At 39.3% G+C, this 23,033-nt stretch overlaps 1 long non-coding RNA gene across 1 annotated transcript; it reads right to left on the reverse strand.

Annotated features, from left to right (window-relative positions):
- Positions 1-20,482: 20,482 nt before the first annotated feature.
- On the reverse strand, positions 20,483-22,455 carry LOC134478068 (uncharacterized). The gene is made up of 3 exons (XR_010050428.1): positions 22,370-22,455; positions 21,193-21,247; positions 20,483-21,022 (listed from the first exon to the last, which is right to left on the reverse strand). It is a non-coding gene; the product is annotated as an uncharacterized LOC134478068 (long non-coding RNA).
- Positions 22,456-23,033: the final 578 nt, after the last annotated feature.

Consider the following 23,033-nt stretch of genomic DNA (forward strand, 5'->3'; position numbering starts at 1 on the left):
TTAATCCAATTTTTCATTTGTCTAGGCCTTTGGCTATATAAGTTTGTTATGCTTTACAATGTGTTGTGCTTTGCCCAAGAGAATTCTAGACATGACACAAGCATGGGTATATTTATTGCTTTTGCCCTCTGCTACACCACAAAATGTAGTACAAGATACTCTAATGTGCAGGAGGATAAGGAAATGGACCAGAGGAAAACTACAAATCACTCTAGTAAATGACCAACTAAATTTCAGATATGTGAGCAACCCCAAGTGAGGCCAGTAGAGCTTCCTAACCATCTCAGAAGTAGTCACAAGAGTGAGACCAGCTGATATAAACAGTCTAGATGAGAGTACCTGACCCTCACACGCTCATGTGCAATATAAGGGTTGAGGTCCTATGATTACTTATTATAGTAAAAACAGATTACACGTTCTTAAAGTTTTAATTATATGAAGGAGGTAAAAATGACAGCTACTTTAAGAGTCAGCATGAACAATAACTGAAATTCTATGTGTTCTTTACACTCTGTCTGGCATTTAGCCCACACTTCAAAAGTGTTTCATAATATGTGGAGAACAAGAAAGTGATAATGTAAAAGTAGAATAAAGAGAAAGGGGAAGAGAACAGAGGGAGGAAGGGAAAGAAGAGAATAAAGAAGAGGGCAGGGCAAAGGAAAGAAAGGAAAAATAAATTACTGCAATTCTCACCATCTTGACCTCAAGGGATGTTACTGTTCTGAGGTTCAAATAACCAAACACATTCAAATAAAAATTTGCTAGAAGTTTTCAGGTCACAAAATAAAGATAAAAAATCATAAGGCAAGGTAATTTGTCTTCAACTACATGTCCAAAATGTCTTCTACCATGAGGATGCCTCTTAGTGCCTCCTTGTCCCTGTATAGAAATAGTACTCTCTCCTCTACCACCTGATAGAGTCCTCAAATCCATCTCAAGTTCCAGACTCACAGACGCAGATTTAAAAGGAGCAGGTGTTTGTCTCTTGTTGGGAGCCGCGGCCGACACCGGTCGCCTTACTTGGCGGACGTGAGGCCTGTAGAAAAGAGCAAAGCCTGAGCTAAGTTACCCCTCCCATCGAGTGAGCCAAGTTGGCGCCTGCTTCCTGCCCCCTGATTGCCCTGGCGACATAAGCAGCCCGTGCAATAGAATAGTCTGCCTAGCAACAACTGATGTTAGCCAATCAGCCCGCATCGCGCGCTTTGAACTGATTGGCCACTGTTACCCTATAAAAGTGAATGCCTCTCCCGCCACGAGAGAGAAACACGGAAAAAGAGATAGAGAAAGTCCACCGGTAAGAAAGGATTGGTGGCAGAGCAGAGGCCTCGCGGGGCCCACGCGGAGACAAATAAAGACAAGGTTGCACACCGTCAGAATCCGTCGTGTGTTTTTCCTGCCGGCCGGGAGCGACACCGACATCTGGTGGCCCGTACGGGGACTGATCAACCCCGAGACGCGGCGGTGGTGTGCAACGCTCCAGCGTGGTGCTGCCGGACAGGTGAGTGGGGGATAAGCCTGGGCTCTGGGTGGCGCGCACCTACAGGGCTTTTAGACTCCCCTCAGGCTCACGCGTAGGTGACGGGTTCTTTAAGTCACACGCGGTGAGTTACAGCCCTTAGAGGTTAGAGATGGGTAATTTACCGAGCGCGGAGGCGCGGCCCTTGGTAAAGGCCCTTAGAAAGCTTTTAAAAGCTAGAGACCTCAGGGTAGGTCAAAAAACACTGGAACTATTCATAGCAGAGGTAGATAGGGTGTCTCCCTGGTTTTTACCCACAGGGCATTTAAACCTGCTGTCATGGGAGAAGTTAGGCAGGGACCTCGCCTCGGCGGAATTGGAAGGCGATATTTCGCCGGCTATTCGCCCCCTGTGGGAAATGATACATGCGTGCCTTGAAGGGGAGGGGAAGGGGTTCCCGTCGGCAGTTAGAGACGCGGAAATCATGGACGCACGCAAGGCTTTTGAGCAGGCAAAATCGGAATGCTCTCGGGAGGGATCTGTCCAGGGGGAGAAGATCCAGGGAAAGATAGAGGACACCCAAGCTCTGGAGTCCTCCGACTCAGATATCGAGGAGGAACCAGAAGGTGGGGCAGGAAGCCGAGAGGCCCGGAACCCCTATGCCGAGTTGCGCCGTAAATTGTGTGCGTGCGCCGCCCGAGAAAAGCAAAGAGAGGAGAAAGGACCCCCGAGCGCTCCCTGGCGGGGAGGAGATAGAGAGCCATCCACTCCGCCCTGGAGTTCTTTTCCAGAAGCGGTTCCCCGCCGAGAGGCCGCTACAGGGGACCCTCCCTTCTCTCAGCCGGCACAGGAAGTGACGCCCCGTTCCACTCTGTCGCGACTGCCGTCCTATGACGTCGCGCTGCAGGGTGGACGATATTTTCATGGGCGGCTATGGAGGGGTGAACGATGGCCCGGAGGGGATCCATCGATGCAAGGAATAGATAACGGTCCTTATGGAGTATTTCCTGTGCAAATGGCCCCAGGCCAAGGGCGCAATGTTTGGGAACCGTTTGAAATAAAACAGATTAGAAAATTAAAAAGCGCTGTCACGACCTTCGGGCCCACAGCTCCTTATACCATAGCTATGCTAGAGAATCTTGCCTCTCAGCCTCTTACACCGGGTGATTGGATGCAGCTGGCCAAGGCATGCCTTCCTTCGGGTAGTTATCTTGATTGGCGAGCATGGTACGCAGAGTTCTCTGCCGAGCAGGCTGAGAGAAACGCCGGTCGAGGAAACAGGGGCTGGGGATTTAGCTCAGCGGCATAAGTGCCTGCCTTGTAAACAGGCAATCGCGAGTTCGATCCCTGGTACCGATAAAAAAAAATAAATAAATAAAAATAAATAAATAAATAAAATAAAATAAAAAACAAAAAGGGGGAGTAAGCCAAGGCCTACCCCCAAAGGCACGGTTAAACTTAAACAGTGAAAATTGCTCCCCAGCTATGACACGTTGTACCCCATCCCCAAAAAATAAAGGATGGGTTAAATAAAAAGATGTCCTAACGAGACAATGGATGGCCCCGGATCCGGTAATCAGCTGGAACCAAGGCGCGGTTTGTGTTTTTCCGCAGGAACCGGGACGAGAACCACTGTGGGTCCCAGAGAGGTTGACGCGACAAGTCCCTCGACTGAAGATCAGGCCTGTTCCACCAGAGGCCAACCGCAGACCCAACAACAAGATGAGCCCTAAAAGAACTGCAGGACAATCCCTTTTTGGGGGCCTGGAACGGCTTGCTCCCCTATGTGCTACCCTTGTTAGGCCCTCTATGCTCCTTGTTCTTGCTCCTGCTTATAGGACCATGCTTGCTCCGATGGGTCACATCATTTATTAATGGGCGCCTTGCGGCGGCCCGGCGTCAAGTACGCCTGGTTGCCCATGCGGCCCTGGCAGCAGCCTGTGATGGGCACAATGACCCCCAGGCCTACGCATGGCTCGCTCCACTGGCCTACGACCGGGTCTAGATGTGGCGGGTCTTCCGCACTCCTTCCCTATTGACACCACACAGCAGGGTAGGTGAGTCAATGACGGGTAAGAGCGTGCCTCCCCAGCACAACTCGACCTAAGCCAGGCCCTACCCCATACTGCACGAAAGCCGCTGGATTACTAGAATCTGCCCAGATCTAGATGTCTCTCCGAGGGGATCACACGGAGGGGCATGAGTGCATGCCTATGTGCATCCAGGTTCCGTCCAGTTCACTCCTGGCCCTGGAAAAAGGACGAGGGTCTCAAGGCCTTGGTGGACCCGGGGACGGCCGACCAGGGTCCAAGCCAAGGGCCTACGGTGGGCCTCAACACAGGGCATAAGCCTCTGCACTCGATCCAGGGCGGGCTGCAATGCATACATTCATTCAAAATAAATAAAATAGGGGGAGAAGATGTCGGTGTCACTCCCGGCCGGCAGGAAAAACACACGACGGATTCTGACGGTGTGCAACCTTGTCTTTATTTGTCTCCGCGTGGGCCCGCGAGGCCTCTGCTCTGCCACCAATCCTTTCTTACCAGTGGACTTTCTCTATCTCTTTTTCCGTGTTTCTCTCTCGTGGTGGGAGAGGCATTCACTTTTATAGGGTAACAGTGGCCAATCAGTTCAAAGCGCGCGATGCGGGCTGATTGGCTAACATCAGTTGTTGCTAGGCAGACTATTCTATTGCGCGGGCTGCTTACGTTGCCAGGGCAATCAGGGGGCAGGAAGCAGGCGCCAACTTGGCTCACTCGATGGGAGGGGTAACTTAGCTCAGGCTTTGCTCTTTTCTACAGGCCTCACGTCCGCCAAGTAAGGCGACCGGTGTCGGCCGCGGCTCCCAACAGTCTCTTAAGAGGTACCTCCTAAAAATCACAAGAATAGATGTCCTGCCAGAAGAGCGGATGTCTACTTAATTGATATACACACAGACATATTCACTTTAGAGAAGACTTGGTTACTTAATCATGGTGTGATGATCGTGGCAAAACAACCATATCAGAACACAATACAATAGTATGTACATCTGCATTACACATACAGAAAAGCAAGGGGCATTGCAAAGATGAGCCCACAGGCCAAAGAGAAAACGATGCTTTTATAGGCCTTTTCTATTGTGTCTTCAAGCTGCTCTGCCCATTCTTTTTGATGCTTGAATACCAACTTGCTCTTCAAAGTCTTCTTTTTTAAAAATTTCATTTTTCTGAAGATTTCTTTAATCATGTCACCAGTTCAACTCCTGTAGTATTTGTAGGCATGAAAACCACATATAAGAAGGAGGAGAGCTGGATATGTTAGTGCACACCTGGAATTTGCTACTGCTTGGAAGGCTGAGATAGAAGGGTGGCTATTTCAAAACCAGCCTAATCCACACAGCAAATTTGAGACCAGCCTAAAATATATGGCAAGAATCTGTAATTTTTTTTTAAAGAACAGAAACTTCTTTAAAAAATTGCTAAATTACAACTCAGTATTAGAATGAGTTTTTACTCTGCCTGAAGGCTTGGATTCAATTCCCAGCACAGTAGAGAAGAGGGAAATACAATCAAAACTACCCCATTTATAAGCAGAAACCAGAGTAAGTCATGTAATCAAGTCATGTAAACTGTGTCTCAGTTTTCTCATCTAAAAATAGAGCTAGCATTAGCACCTACCTTAAATAAAGACAGGTTGTCTATTACTTAGCTTAGAGACATATAGTACTCATTCAAAAATATTAGGTATTATCATTACTATTGTATGGCAATTAGATATTTTATAGTATGTGAAACTACTAGTGTGATAACACCTAATAGCAAGATATTTTATTTAGTTTTTCATACTGATATAGGGGAACGAAACTCCCAACCTACTATATGTCCAGAATGAGTATGTGTTCTCTAAAATCGAAGAATGAATTTAGGAACAATGGCAGTAAAGGGCAGAAATATTTACTGAGACAAAGAAAGCTTCTGTCTAAGAGAGCGATTGATAAAGATAAAGATAAAGTCAGGTGAAAAGGTAATTCAGCAGAGGAAAGGTTTTTGAGTGATAGGACTGTGCTTACTTGTACTTCACCACTGATAATATTTTTTTACACTCCATGTCATTAAATTCCCTAATGGGCCATCTGGATGAAATTAAAATCAAAAACCTATATATTATTTTTATTCCAACTTTGTAGTTCCTGAAGCAATGAACTAATTTCTTTGAGAACATCCAATTATTTTCTTTGGTTTTTTTTTAAGAATGCCAAAACCAATTACGTATTTTATACTAATTGATTTGACCTCTAGTCTCAAAAACAGTAATAACTGCCCCTTCTCCAAATATCAATGTTTTTCTTGAAGTGATATTAGAATTTAAGAGGCAAGAAGATGATAATATAAAACATTTAACACATCATAATTAAAAACTAATAAATGCTAGCCATTGTTATTATACACATATATGTTTTATATAGAATTACTGTGTTAGCTTTACTATAGCTGGTGTTTGCATAAAAACAGTATGAAAAATATCATATCATATTTTTTCCAAAGCAAAACTGATGCCAAGTTACTTCTGAATTAAAATATTGCTTAGTACATAGCAGTGCTCAAAAGAAGGCATTAAGTAAGCACATGATAGCTAAACAATGTGCACAAAGAAAGTTGTAAACCCATCAGAGTGGAAGTTAAAACAGATACTTCAGGCACATATTAGAGTAAGTAAGAGAATTCCATTGACTTGGTAGTTTCCTTGAGACACTTGAAAAAGTTAAAGCTAGGACATAAGCAATTAGACTCGCAATCTTATTAGTTTACCATAAGTCTGTCCCACCTTGTGTCCACCTTGTGAGTTCCATTTTTCCCCACCTTGGACCTGCCTTACCTTTTGGTTTTGCTGCATAAAAATCCCTAGTAAAAGCAGGTCCTCAGCAATGTACTCAGGACCCCTTCTGTCTCTCTCTTGGACAGAAGCTTTCTTACTACAAATAAATATATTCTTCTCATAAAAAAATTAAAGATAAGGTAAAGTAAGTGACAGAATAAACACAACCAGAATTTCCTATACCTAGGATGAAAATACCAAGCCTGTGACTGTTAATTGTGATTCTCAATTTGATTGGATTAAGGAAAACCTAGCAGAATTAGTGAAGCACACTTCTGGGTCTGTCTGTAGGGTGTTTCTAGAAACGATTGGCATTTAGGCCAGCAAACTGAAGAGGGAGGATCCACCTGGACTGTGGGTGACACCATCCAATAGGCTTGCAGCTCAGACAAAATGAAAGTGGAAGAAATTTTGTGCATTCCAAAGGCTTCAGTCTGTAAGTGGGTTTATCTTTTGATACTGTCCTCACCTGTGGACGTTAGACTTCAGCTTCTTCAGCCTTTCAACTACTTACATACCAGTGATTCTCCAGAGGGCTTTAGTCTTAGACTGTGCTGCATCCTTGATTTCTGTTCTGCAGTTCCAGCTTCTTGGACCAGGCTTCTTGGATCTTTGGTTCTGCAGCATGCAGGTGGTCACCTGTCTTGCCACAGATCCTGTAAATCTACCCAATAAATTTTGCCTTCTAAGCTTAGTCAAATTAAAGCCAAAATGAGACATAAACCAATATCATAAAAGATCTTCGTTCTCCTGTATATCAGAATAAAAACATTTTCCATTTTCATAACTAAACATTATTGTCTAGTTTTAATCTTTAAGGCAAGTTTATAGTTAAAACAAAATTCTTAATAAGGATTCTGGAACAGGATGTAAATGCAAATGTTATCAATCATAAGTATATAAAAGTATAGATCAAAAACTGGAAAGTGAGCATGCGGGAGAAAACGAGTGAAAAGAAGGCTACATGTTAACCACATATGAAATGCAAGTGTTGAAAATTTTGAATGAGAGGTGGGTTTGAGGCTTCCACATCAGCCTCCCCATTCCCGGCTTCACTTGGAGACCTGCTGAGCTCCCGATAGGTGGGCTGGCCCACACTACCAGCCTAGCCCAGCCCGTTTAGCTGCCGCGCCTGGCCATAGGTCTGCAGAGGAGGAGCTGGGCAGATCTGGGGTGCCCTCACTGGCCTCTCTGCGTGTCTGGAGGACTCTGGATATCTCCGCCCAGACTGCTGGAGTTCCCCCAGGCTTCCAGGTGCAGTGAAGGGGAGAGGTGGGTTTGAGGCTTCCACATCAGCCTCCCCATTCCGGCTTCACTTGGAGACCTGCTGAGCTGCCGACGGATGGGCGGGCCCACACTACCAGCCTAGCCCAGCCTGTTTAGCTGCCACGCCTGGCCATAGGTCTGCAGAGGAGGAGCTGGACAGATCTGGAGTGCCCTCACCGGCCTCTCTGCGTGTCTGGAGGACTCTGGATATCTCTGCAACCAGGGAGGGTCCACAGGTTCCTGAAGCACTGCAGTCTGTGGTGAGTACCCTAACCCGGCTGCGATTGAAGAACTGTGGAGCTTCCAAGGGGCAGGTGGGCGCACAGTGTCCCTGAGGCCCAGCTTGTTTGGAACTGCGGAGTTCTGAGCAGGCAGAGGAGGGCCACTGGTCCTATAGGCCCAATGGCTTGGGGTAGCGCGGTGCCAGAGTCTCAGTAGCTCCAATCATAGAAGGGGATTTTCAACAGATCCTCAGGAAGCTTTCAAATAACACTTGAAACACAGAAATATAGGAAAATGACAAAACAAAAGACCAAATTACAACCTCAAACCTCCAGCCCATCTCAAGAAACCCTAGGAGCGATGTATATAGAAGAAAATATATCCCATCCACCTCATATATAGGACACAATAGCCACTGAAATTGACAAGCAACTCCAGGAAGCTTTAAAGAAATTCAAACTCGAAATAATCTCCCAGATAAAAGAAGAAATGATAAAAGAAATGAAAGAGATTCTAAATATATCTAAAGAAAACACAGATAAAAAATTGGAGGAACTAAACAAAAAGATAGAATCCCTAGACGAGCAATATAAGAAACAAACAGAATACATAATGCAGATGCACAGAGATATACAGGAAATAAAAAACTCCACTGAAAGTTGTAAAAACCGCCTTAATGAAAGTGAAGATAGAATTTCAGACCTTGAAGACAGGATTGCAGCTAGTGAACAGGAAAGGAAAGATCTTTTGAAAATGACAAGGAATCAGGAAACAACAATTCAACAACTGCAAGACGATGCAAAGAAGAATAACATAAGAATGATAGGGATTAATGAAAGAGAGGGAGACAACATGAAGGATGTCAGGAGGATATTTAGAGAAGTAATAGCTGAAAATTTCCCAAGCATGAGATAAGAAACTGACATCAGGATCAGTGAAGCATATAGAACTCCAAACAGTCATAACCAAAATAAAACTACACCCAGACATATAATAATCACCATCCCAGAAATCCAACACAAGAATAGATTATTGAAAGCTGTCAGAGAGAAAAGACAGATCACTTATAAAGGAAAACCTATCAGAATCACAGCAGACTTCTCAGCACAAACGATAAAGTCAAGAAGAGCATGGAGTGAAGTATTCCAGATCCTAAAGCAAAATGATTTCCAACCAAGACTGATATATCCTGCAAAACTATCATTCAAAACAGATGGTGCAATACGATACTTCCATGACAAAGAACAGCTGAAGAACTTCATGAACACCAAACCAACCCTGTAAAAAATATTGAAAGACAGTTTTGATACACAAAGGAAAAAACCACTAAGCAAAGCAAATAATTAAACAGAACAGAAAGATAAAGATGCAACAGCAAAGAGATAACATTCCTACAATTAACCAGCATTTAACAGTAATAACCATTAATGTAAATGGTCTCAATGCACCAATCAAAAGAAACAGACTGGCAGAATGGATCAAGAAACAAAATCCAACCATATGCTGTTTACAGGAAACCCATCTAACCCAGAAGGATACTCACAGACTGAAAGTCAAAGGATGGAAAACAATTCTTCATGCAGCAGGAATCCAAAAAAAGGCAGGAGTAGCCATTCTGTTTGCAGACAACGTGAACTTTAAACCAACAATGACCATAAAGGACAAAGAAGGTCACTACATACTCGTAAGGGGAAAACTCCAAGAGGAAGAGATAACTATCTTAAATATATACGCGCCAAACTCCAGAGCACCCAGTTATGTAAAACAATTATTAACAGAAATGAAAACTCAAATTATCAGTAACACAATTGTAACAGGAGACCTTAATACGCCACTGACACCAAGGGACAGATCAACCAGACAGAAAATGAGCAAAGAAATAACAGAACTGAATCACACCTGTGAACAAATGGGTTTGATAGACCCATACAGAATGTTCCACCCAACAACATCAGAATACACATTCTTCTCAGCAGTACATGGATCATTTTCTAAAATAGACCATATATTAGCTCACAGAACATATTTAAGCAAATGCAAAAGAGTTGAAATCATCCCTTGCATATTATCGGATCATAGCGCTCTGAAATTAGAAATTAATGACAAAAGATACTGCAAAAATTCCGCAAACACATGGAAACTAAATAACACACTCTTGAGTAATCAGTGGGTCACAGAAGAAATTAAAGAAGAAATTAAACAATACCTAAAAGAAAATGAAAATGCAGATACAACTTACCGGAATCTGTGGGATGCAATGAAAGCTGTTCTGAGAGGAAAATTTATTGCTCTGAGTTCCCACATCAGGAAAACAGAACGAATACAAATAAATAACTTGATGCTACACCTCAAACAGCTAGAAAAAGAAGAGCAAGTCAAGCCCAAAGCCAAAAGAAGAGAGGAAATTATAAAAATCAGAGCAGAAATCAATGCAATAGAGACTAAGAAAACAATCCAAAGAATCAACGAATCAAAGAGTTGGTTCTTTGAAAGAATAAATAAAATCGATAAGCCCCTAGCCAACCTTATTTAAAAAAGGGAAGAAAAAGCTCAAATTCATGCAATAAGAAATGAAAAAAGGAGAAATCACTACAGACCCAATAGAAATACAGAGGATCATCAACACCTATTTCGAAAACCTCTACTCTCAAAAGTTTGATAACACAGAAGAAATAGACAGATTCTTAGAAGCATATGAAGTACCAAAGCTAGATCAAGAGGATATAAAACTGTTGAATAACCCAATCTCTGCTAATGAACTTGAAAATGTAATTAAGGCCTTACCCACCAAGAAGAGCCCAGGCCCAGATGGATTCACTGCAGAATTCTACAAGAAATATAAAGAAGACCTAATGCTGACACTCCTCAAACTATTCAATGAAATTGAAAGGGAAGCAATCCTTCCTAAGTCATTCCTGGAAGCAAATATTACTCTAGTACCAAAACCTGAGAAAGACCCAACTATAAAAGAGAACTATAGACCGATCTCCCTAATGAACACAGATGCAAAAATCCTCAATAAAATATTGGCAAATAGGATCCAGCAAATCATCAAGAAGATTATACACCATGACCAAGTGGGATTCATCCCAGGAATGCAAGGATGGTTCAACATACGCAAATCAATAAATGTAATCCACCATATCAATAAAGCCAAAAATAAGAATCACATGATCATTTCTATAGATGCAGAAAAAGCCTTCGATAAGGTCCAACACTTATTCATGATAAGAACTTTACAGAAAATTGGAATAAATGGTCTTTACCTCAATATAATAAAGGCCATTTATGACAAACCAACAGCCAGCATCATACTAAATGGCCAAAAATTGAAAGCCTTTACTTTAAAATCGGGCACAAGACAAGGATGTCCTTTATCACCACTCCTATTTAATATAGTACTGGAAGTACTAGCCAGAGCAATTAGGCAAGAAAGAGAAATAAAAGGGGTAAAGATAGGAAAAGAAGAAGTTAAATTATCATTGTTTGCAGATGACATGATACTCTACATAGAAGACCCCCTAAACTCCATTGAAACACTCTTAGATACAATAAATAAATTCAGTAATGTGGCTGGATACAAAATCAATACTCAGAAATCAATAGCATTCCTATACACGAACAACAAAATTACAGAGAGGGAAATAAGAGAAACTGGACTATTCACATTAGCAAGCAAAAAAATGAAATATTTAGGAATTACTCTTACGAAAGAAGTGAAAGACATATACAGTGAAAATTATAATACACTGAAAAAGGAAATTGAAGATGATCTCAGAAAATGGAAAGACATCCCTTGCTCATGGATAGGAAGAACAAACATTGTGAAAATGGCCATTCTCCCAAAACTGTTATACAGATTCAATGCAATCCCAATAGAAATACCATCAACATACCTTATAGATCTAGAGAAATCACTCCTAAATTTCATCTGGAACCAGAAGAGACCTAGAATCGCAAAGGCAATTCTAAGCAGCAAAGACAAAGCAGGAGGCATCACAATCCCTGACTTGAAGTTATACTACAAAGCAACAGTAGTAAAATCAACATGGTATTGGAATCAAAACAGAGCCGAAGATCAGTGGAATAGATTAGAAGATACAACCACAACTACGAACACACTCAACCACCTTATCTTTGATAAAGGAGCCAAGCAGGTTCACTGGAAGAATGACAGTCTCTTTAATAAATGGTGCTGGAAAAACTGGCTCTCCATTTGCCGAAAACTAAAGCTAGACCCATGTCTATCACCATGTACTAAATTAAAATCTAAATGGGTCAAAGATCTAAATATTAAAACAGAAACACTAAATCTATTGGAAGACAAATTAGGTAGAAACCTTGGAGACATAGGAGTAGGTAAAGAATTCATGAACAGGACTCAAACCGCACGGGAAATACTTCCCAGAATCAATAACTGGGACCACTTCTTATTAAAAAGTTTCTGCATGTCAAAAGAAATCTCCAGCATAGTGAAAAGAAAACCCACAAACTGGGAAAAGATTTTAGTGAACTCTCTCTCAGACAAGGGCCTCTTGTCTAAAACATATAAAGAATTAAAGAAACTCAGACCTCCAAAATTCAAAGATCCAATCCAAAAATGGGCATCTGAGATGAATACGCAATTCTCAGATGAAGAAATGCAAATGGCAAATAAATACATGAAAAAATGCTCATCATCATTGGTCATTAGAGAAATGCAAATTAAAACCACACTGAGATACCATCTCACTCCTGAAAGAATGGCCAGGATCAAGAAAACCGACAACAAATGCTGGAGAGGCTGTGGGGAAAAAGGAACTCTCCTGCACTGCTGGTGGGAGTGTAGACTGGTACAGCCTTTGTGGAGATCTGTCTGGAGATTTCTCAAAAAGTTGGGACTGGAAATCCCATTTATTCCAGCTATTCCACTTCTAGGCATATTCCCAGAAGAACTGAAAGCATCATACCACAGTGATATATGTGCACCTATGTTTATAGCAGCACAATTTGTAATCGCCAGATCTTGGAAACAACCCAAGTGTCCATCAACTGAGGAATGGATAAAAAAGTTGTGGTATTTCTATACAATGGAGTATTATTCAGCTATAAAGAAGGATCACATTGAGATATTTATCAATAAATGGGCGCAGCTTGAGACCATACTCATAAGTGAAATAAATCAATCTCGCATGTGTGAATACCGAATAGTTTCCCTAATGTAAGTAATGATTCAAATATATAAAAATATGTGGTAATCATGATTCCCCATTAGGTGGCCTTGGAGCCTTATAAAGTTTTCACTCATTAATTAGAAAGGCTTTATTCTGGGCTTCTTGATTTGAAAATATTTGAAGCTAGAGTATATGAAGTTTTATCCAAATATATCAAGGAAAAAGACACTATGGTAACTACTATTAAGTCAGGTTATATGGTGGTGAAGTACTAGGTTGTTGAAACAGTCATGCTGTGACCTCTATTGTTATATTGTTATGTCCTGTTTTATCTCAATCTCCCCCTTATTGTTTTAAAAAAATTATTTAGTCATTTCTTATGTTTGTCTTAATTAAAGAAAAAATTCAAAAAATTAGGATATATAAATAGTAACTCTTTTTGATTTCCTATTAACTTGTTTTGAAGTCCTGTAGTACTCCCACGATCTTGTTTTGACTGATTAGACTCTGTTCCATTCTATATGGTAGTATCAAGTTTGAAGACATAGGCAACTACTTTGAAGACAATAAGATTCACTAAGATACCCATTCTGGTTTGACAAATGTCTTCTTTGGAAGTCCTGTAATGTTTACAATGCCTAAGTTTTATTGGTCTTGTTCTCTACTGTTTTGTCCAACTTTATAATATCTAATGAGATAGACAATTCTTTTTAAGGAAACAAGGGACAACGTTGATAACCATTGTTGATAAACTTGTACTCTGTTCTACATCATGTGCTATGTCTATCCTTGGTATTGACTGACAGCTTTGTTTTGCCATATTTGACTGTATTCTTCCCCCCCAAAAAAAGTAATAAGCACTAAGGAGTAATGAAATCCAAAGTGCGTGAATTTTGTTGTAAAAAAGAGAGGGAAAAAAAAAAAAGAAAAAGAGCTCTAACAGATATAACAGCAAGTGTGTTTAGGGGTGTTAAATAGCTGACTGTATCAATGTTTTTGGATCATTGAACACAGCTGTTTGCAGTCTACCTGTTTGAATGTCCACCTTGTATTCTTTGATACTGTGATTTGAGGAACTATTTTCAAGATGATAATATGTAATATACTAACAGGTGATTTCTTACTGTTATGTTTTTTTTTTGTTTGTTTGTTTTTTTTTTGTTTTTTTTTTTTTTGTAGTTCTGTATTATGTGTACCCTTACACCGCTTTGGTTTGTTTTGTGTTTTTCTCTTTTTCCTCTTAAATAAAAAAAAAAAGAAAATTTTGAATGAAATCACTAGAATAAGTAAAATAGTAAGTGCTTATACTAATATAAAGTAAAAATTTCCAAAAACAATACTTCTGAGCTAAATCCTTAGCGCACCAGGAAGGCAGTAGATAATGCTAAAAATATACAAATTAAAATGTATTAATAACAAATTATTTAGCAATAAGTGGGTATCCACAGGGGAAGAGAGAGAGATGCTATAGTTTAAATGTATTCTCCCAAATACAGTGTTGGGATTTAAGACCCAACTTTCTGGTATTAAAAAATGAACCTCCATAAGGGGTAACAGGGAGATTAACACATGATTTGGATCACCCTACCATCTAAATGTACTTCCTGCTTGAGAGGTAGACTGCATACCTCACTATAAAATCTAGAGTTAGGAAACAAACATTCTCTTCCTTAAATCCCTGATAAAGGTGACACAGACATAAGACCTAGTCCAGAACAACTGTGTGATTCTTTTTTCAATTTTGAATAGTGATAGAAGCAGACGAAGAACAGAGAAGCCATGTCTTAAAGGCAGAAGTTCAGCTGACAGCAGCTCATTATATTCAGAGACAGTCAGACCAGTGTCCACATCCCAGTGAGCTGACCTCATGTCATGTTCTTAATTATGTACCTTGCTGTTAGGCTTCCCTCAACTTCTGTTATTATTGAGCTTAGCAACTTTCTCTTTGTGTTTTGTGACTTATCCACTGCATTTTGAGTTGATTCCTTCTTTGCTTAAGATAGATTCAACTTCTGTTACATATAACCAGAACTTCTGGATGACAAAACATATGGGCTAGGACTTGTTAACCACTTATACTATATTAGTTACAGAAGCCCCTCATCTAAACCTGTAGAATTAATCACTTTGGAGAGGAGTAAAAGAAATGAAAAATTTCATTAAGTCTAAACAACAACCTTATAACAGCTTCTGTGCAACAGAGAGATGAGCAAGGACACACAAGAGCTATCCAGAGATGAGTTTCCAAAAACAAAGTGAAGAGGGCTCCTCAAAGAAGTTACCAAAGTGCTGAGGGCAGGCTGTGTAGTTTAGTGGTATAGTGCTTGCTTATCAATCATGAAGTCCTGAAATCTATGCTTGGTATCTTAGTTATTGTAGCTGAGAAGCAATATCTGGCTTTCAACTACTTCAAGGAGGAAAGTTTTATTTTGTTTCATGGTTTATAGAGGTTTCAGTCCATAGTCGGCTGGCTCCAAAGCAGGGCAGCATGGTAATAGGGCATGACAGAGGATAAATAGCGCATGGTATGGTGGCAAGAAGCAGGTATAGATCAAGGGAGGAGCAAGTTAGATCTATCCTGCTGGGTCAGGCACGTAGTAACCACCTCCTCTGGGTTCCATTGCTCAATATCACTGTTAGCTATAAACTTATCAGTGGACTTATCCACTGATAAGCAGCACAACCCAGTAATCCAATCACCTCCCAGAAACTCTATCTATGAGTATATGAAGATTTCTAGACATAAACCATAACACACAGCATTTTAAAAAACAAAAAATAAATAAATAAATAAAAATGCAACAAACCAGGGTCAATCCATAATAGCTGCAAAAAAAAAATACAAAACAAAACAAAAAGGTGTTGCTACATTATTACTTCATATTAGCAATGCTACTCATCAGTGACAATCAAAGCCTGTCCTTGAGCCATGAGATACTGAACTATAGGGACCAGTAGCATATAAAACTAGAGTTAATTCAGAGCTTCTTCAAATACATGTAGCAAAAAATAAAAGATGTGAAAAGAAAAAGTCACAGATTGGGTCAGACATTTCAGCAACTCTCATAAATTAATGATACAGACAAGATCATAAAATCAGTGAAGAGATTAAAGAACTGAACAATACCATGAACCAATTTAGCCTGATTAGCATAATAGAACATTACACTCAAGAGCACTAGAATTCACATTCTTTCAAGTACGTGCAGAATACTTTTATGTATGTATACCTTGCACTTGATAGGCAGGCCTTTATGCCACTGAGCTAAATCCCCAGTATTAATAAATTTTAAGGGATTCAAATAATATAAATTATGTTAACTAAATGTAAATTATGTTCACTACAACTCTAACATATTTATAAATCAGTAACAGAAAGATACTTGGAAATTTTCCAAACATTTTAGATTTCATACAATCCTAAGTAGACACGGGTTAAAGAAGAAGCTAAAAGGAAAGTTTAGAGCATATTTTAAGTGGATGCAAATAAAACAGAACATGTGTGCTGCAGCTAACGCAGAACTGAAAAGAAAATGTATACCACTAAAGGCTTATCTCAGAAAGGAAGAAATATCTGAAATTAATAACCTAAGCTTCCAATTTAAAAAGCTAAAAGAAAGCTGGGGGCAGTGTGCATGCCTGTAGCCCCAGAACTCTGGTTGCTTGTCTCTGTCACTTTGGGCATGTGGTGGCACAATCATTATGGTGGGAGCATGCTGCAGAGGAAGACTGTTCTCCGAGAAGGGCTGAAATTCCAGCATCTCTTTCAAGAGCACGTCTGAATAACCATCGTCTCTTTCTAGCAGGTCCTGTGTGTTGAAGATTCCACTACTTCCAGAAACAACACACTGGTGTTGGTGACCAAATCTTTTGTGTATGGACCACTGGAAGGCCTTTAGAATCCAAACCCTAAAAATCACAATATTAGCTGTTTCTTCATTTTATTTTCATTTTCTAAGTGTCTGATAATAAATATGCATTTCCTTTGAAGTAAGAAAGAAAACCACAAAAGCTACAATTTTTTAAAAAGACGCATTTCCTTTTAGGAGACTTACCATCTAATTAGCAAAAGAGACATGTGAATAACATAACAGATGGTACAATGAACTAAACACTCTTGGGAAGGAGGGAGGATTGTTTGGATTAGCAGCCAATATCCAAACCATGACCAGATCCTCCTGTCTGAAACCATGAACCCACATTCTTCCCTCATGATGATTTCCCCCACTCCAACTCTCACCCTAGTGCACCACACAAGAATACTGATATCTGAACTTCAGTGAACTAACTTCCCTCCTGCAATAAGTCAAGCATGTACCCGCTGCTATGTCCTTGAATTGCAAGTTGAGGAAAACTGCTAGAGGTCCCTTGGTCCATGACAAAAGATGAACTACTGGGGAAAAGAATCTCTGAAATGCTTTATATCGCCAGGTTCTGGCATGTAGCAGGTGCTTAAAATTTTACTACTTATTCTTGGACATATTAAGAATAAAAGAATGGGATCATAACAATTTTGGTAACCTGGTTATTTTGGGGGTATTCATAGATTAAACCTATTTTCAAGGTTCCATCAAACTTTCTTATAGTCCTGAGTAAGGTTGAAATATCCAAGCAATACAATGTTTGGTCCAAATTCTCTAACTCTTTCTCAATACTCCAGGTTCACTAGAATTCCAAACACATTCCTCATTTCTCAGTGAGTATTCATCAAAACTGAATCCCTGTTGCACTCCACCAAAATGCCAGAACCATCTCGTGTTTCTTGTACAAAGACTCTAAAGGGTTGGATGTAATGGAATGATAGCAGAAATCTCAATTTACCCTCAAACAAACAAAAAGTGAAAAAAAAATCAAGTACGGATATAGAATCTATAAAATAATGAATCAAGCCTTGAATCCTAATTTGTGGATTTTTCTAGTTTATAGGAAAATAAACAGTGTCTTAGGAATGAGATTTTTGAGTTAAAATCTGCATTTATAATTAATTAATGAAGGCAGGCCACTTGACCTGTTTGGGCTTCAATTTCTATCTTTCTAGTCTAGCAGAACTGGTTTCTTTTATTTGATCACTAAGTTTCTTTCAACTCTACTGTTCTGTGATTTTATAGTTCCTTACAAACGCTCAGCACTCTATCCTTTGGCAAGATGCCTTTCCTGTCTCTGCCTTGTCTCATCGCCTGTCAGTGAACAGAACAATAAATAATTGGTTTGTTGCAAGAAAAGTGTGTGTTGGGTCAAGCTGACATGTCTGCTTTTTTGCCCTCTGGAGAGGACAGACGCGGCTTTGATCTTGTTAGAATGAGTTCCACATTTCAGCCTAGAGACCTCTCAATTCAGAAGGGCCTCACTGCCAAATATATGAAACAATCATTTAGAATTAAAGAAACATTCCAGACATCTTTCAAACTGCCAAAGTTGTTTCATTTATAAAAGAAAAATGAAGTATAATCCCACAGATTAAATTCCTGACTCTGAAAACAAAGAAAACGGGGATGGAACTGGAACCTGTTCATCCTATACTAGCTTTTTTTGATAAGAGGAAAGAAGCAAGTTAAATGAGAATAGCCAGGCTACATATTAATATGGCCCAGCATGTTAGTGCATGTCTGTACTCAGTACTCTGGGAGGCTTAAGCAGACGGATTACAGGTTCATGTCTAGCCTGGGTAATTTAGTAACTTCACAAGACCCTGTCTCAATTGAAAATACCAAAGGGCAGTGGGTGTAGCTCATTGCTAATGCCTTTGGCTCAATACTCAGTACTAAAACAAAAATAAAAATAAAAATCTGTTTATACCTGGAAGATACATGTGAGTAAAACACTTGCACAGCACTCAGCATTGTGCCGTCTGTCTGGACTTCTCCTCTGTGACGCCCCTCTGCCACGCCACCCTGCTTTGGAACCAGCTGACCTCTATAAACTGTGAGCTGAAATAAAACTTTCCTCCTTTAATTTTGGGTACCAAGTATTCTGTCTCAGCAATAAGAAAAGCAACTGAGACAACATCCAAAGACCTGTCCTCCATATTCACCCAGTCCTTATATTGTAAAGTATTTTCTGTGGTGTGTTCTATGAAACTAATTCTGACAAAAGCAATACATACATTAGTAATTTTGGGATATTGTGTATAGTCTCATCTCCTGAAGTTATTTAGAATATCAAAGACTGTGAATTTATGCACACAATGAATGATAGTTTTATTACTAGTCATTTCCATGGTTTCAGTATGGTTGGCATTCCAAGCGTTCATGTTCTCGAGGCTTGATCTCCAGTGTAGTGGAATTAAGACATGGAAGAACCTTTAAGAGATGGGAGAAATATAGCAACTATGGGGGAATTTTCTTCTGTCTTGTTTTTAAAATTCAATATTGTTCTCATTGTTTTGTTTTGTTTTGTTCCATTTTATTGTCTTGTTTTATTTCTTTTAAACTTAAAAAAACAAAATTAGGGGAAATGAAGTCATAACACTTAACCTTTAGCAGATATTAATGTGGTTGTTTTGGGTCTTTGTTAGTTCTAAGAAGAGCAAGTCTGGCTGGTGACTCTCTGTCTTCCTGTCTCACTGTGTGATCTCTCATTCTCATTCATTCTGTTACCCTAATGCCATCTACCACATTGTGATGCAAGCAAAGAGCTCCTCATCAGATAAATGAATGGCACTTCTTGACCTTGAACTTTCCACCCTCAGAAGTTTGAACTAAATAAACCTGTTTTCTTTATAAGTTACCAGCTTCAGTTATTTTGTTATCGCAACAGGAAACGAATATGTGCAAAAAAAGCAAAGACTATTGGGTTTGAAGTCTCCATGTATATTACTTATATTTATTCCTTGATTCTGACCTCCTCTGAATTCTTTATCAATACCATGGTTGTAAATTGGAATTCACATCTCCTGCTCTGAACTGCAATAACTCTTTATTTGTCTCAACCTTTTAGAACTCTTTTTATATTATATTACACAGAGATGTTTTATCTTCCCTGGTTGCCTGTAAACTATTAAAGAATAGAATATTATTTCCCAATCACTAAATATCACAGAAGACCTGTAACACTGGAACAACCTATACACATTTGACCAATTGATGGATAGATGGATGGATGGAATGGATCAGCCAATCTAGGAACTGACAGACATGGAAAATAGCAATGTAATCTGAAGTCATTTTTAAAACTCCTACACTATACTAAAGTTGGGAAAATAAAATTATTATCAATAAATATATACCTTTAATATGTCTCTCTTTGCCTTCTCTCTTAGGTCATTAATCTGAGAAAAAGAATATCATTGCACTTTCATCTTCATGTCTGGAAATTTGCTTCAGTTACTCATGAAACATATTTATTATAATTAAAACATCTTTCAGGAAAACATGTCAATTTTAGAAAATTCAATATAGTGGGAATGTATTACCATTCATGAATAACATCTTGTAGTATTGATGTTGAAAATTCTTGGTTAGAATGGTGGTTCTAGTTGATTAAACCTGCTAATTACTGTAGGTGACAAATAAGAACTACATATAAATCATAGATTTTTGAAGGATTTTAATTTTATAAATGTACCTGACAATAATGCTAGGCTGCTGGAAGGAATCTCATTAGCTTTTGGAGGATATGAGAAGCAAGTGTTGTTCTTCAGAAAACAAACACTAATGAGGCATAATCTCTATCCTCAGTAGGATTCCCAAATATGAGTCCTTAACAGACTTGGCACTATTAACATTTGGGAACATGTAATTCTTTGTTGTCAGGTCACTGCCACATATGTCTTCAGGAGGAAGAAATAGCCTCAGTTGAGAACTTCTTGTGCAGGAAGAGATCCTAAAAGTTATACAGAGTTTCAAAGTCATCTTTTGATCCCCAGTTCTTATTTTGTGATTATATGTTGGAAATATAGAAAACCCTAAGCTAATTTTCAACAGCGTCTAAAACATAGCAAAATAGCTAGGCATAGTGGCAAACTGCTGTAATCCTAGTATGTGGAAGCTTGAGGAAGGAGGATTGCTGTGAGTCAGAGGCCACCGTGGGTTGTACAGTCCAAGGCCAACTTAAACCAGATAGAGGAACTCTGTCTCAAAGAAAAAACAAAAATTAAAACAAAAAAATCACCCTATATTTAATATTAAATTTATTACTTGTAAATAAACACAAGAAAATTAAAGTATTTGTATTTTTGCATGTTTGAATCTGTCACTAAGAATTCTTGTATTTGGCTATAAAGGCTAACAACTATCTTACCTTAGAAACTGGTGGTGAGAACAGCAGTAATTGCTTCTTTACAACCAGCTGCCACCTAGGAATGTATGAGATAGAAATGTCAGATATGGTGTTAAGTGAAATTTAAATTGAATGAAGCAGCAGATGTAATTGTGTTAAATTAAAAGTATTACAAATGCTCTATCTACTCCTCCATGCTTGAAATATGACAAAAGCTAAGACCGAGAAAAATCAGGAAGGCAATAATGAGGTAGGAGGTAGCTAAGGAAATGGTTTAAGAAAGAAGACAGGGCAACCTTAGAGGCTGCTTTTCTGTCACATAAAAATTCTACGAACAGAAATAATCATGGTATTTCAAAACTGAAACTTTTATCATAACTCTTGTTTTAGTCTTTGACTTGAATATAGAAATGGACCTGATTCCTCTTATTTTTATATTTATTTTTCTTAAATGTTTTGAGACTGAGTCTCACTATGTAGTTCACTCTGGTTTTGAATTTCCTATGCCCCAGCTAGACTCAAAGTCACAATCTTCCTGCCTCCTAAGTGCTGAGATTATAGGGGTACATTAGTACACTCAACTCTGATTCTTATCTTATGCACACTAAATTTTTCCTCTGTATAAGGAAATCAGTCTGGTATCATTGAAGATATTATATAAATAAATCATAAGAAAAGTGAATCTGATTATATGGCTCAAGAAATTGAATCAGTCTAGTGTCAAAACAAACAAAAAGGAGAATAAGTTTAAATACACACATTATACCCAAACCTGAAATCTGTTAACAACTTTCCAGTAAAGAGCAGAGAAAATGATATACAAACTCAATGATATTGTCAGCCTATCATAAAGACTTCCTGGAGAGAGAGAGAGAGAGAGAGAGAGAGAGAGAGAGAGAGAGAGAGAGAGAGAGAGAGAGAGATTATTCTGATCTGAAATGGTGAAGAGAGGGGTGAATTCTCAATGGACAATGGAAAAGCAGCTAAACTGACATCTAATATAACTAAAGTAAAATAAATTCACAGAAGTATCTACAATCAGTTCAAATATAGCAATTACTACTGTTCTCACCACCAGTTTCTAAGGAAAGATAGTTGTTAGCCTTTATAGCCAAATTTCATCTATATGAGAACACTTGGAGAGAAAATTAGTAAGTACACAGAAACAGCATAGTGTCTGTTTAAAATGAGTCCCAACCCTCTTATCTGCTGTCTGAATCCAATGATGAGAGGTTGCAGGCTGAAGGCCAAGACAATGCCTTCAAAGGGATTCTGTGGAACAAAGACACCAGTCAGTCAGTGCATGGACATTTTGGGTGACAAAGTACGGTACAAAGCAAAGAAGAGAGATCTTCTCCACATCTCTGTGTGAAGCACTCAGAGAAGAGCATGAGGGGCTGTATTTTGGTGGGTTACTGGTATCCTTATTTTTAGTTTTTGAGACCTCAATACTGTGCAGCTCTCTGTGCCAGTGTAGATCCTAGATGATGAGGATCGAGCAGTGAAAAAGAAGTAAGGGAAGAAAAAAACAGTAACAGAACTGAAGTGGCACATGGAAATATATTTATGAAGTCTTTTAGGACATCATAGAGACTCTTATAATGGGGTGAAATGGAGTTGGAGGGCACAAATGGAGCTGTGCAGATGAGGCTATAAACTAGTCACATTTTGGTTGGTCTCTCTCTCTCTCTCTCTCTCTCTCTCTCTCTCTCTCTCTCTCTAATGTGTACCAGTGCATACATTAATGGATAAAGCTAGATGGAAATATACTAAAATGGTAAAAGATTATTTGTGGGCAGTAGGATTATGGATGATATTTTATATAATTTAATAGAGTATTATTTTCCAAATGTTCTGGAATT

The sequence above is a fragment of the Cavia porcellus genome, unplaced genomic scaffold (assembly GCF_034190915.1).
Source record: "Cavia porcellus strain 051 isolate PalLab524CR breed Dunkin Hartley unplaced genomic scaffold, mCavPor4.1 scaffold_11, whole genome shotgun sequence".
NCBI classification, from domain to species: domain Eukaryota; kingdom Metazoa; phylum Chordata; class Mammalia; order Rodentia; family Caviidae; genus Cavia; species Cavia porcellus.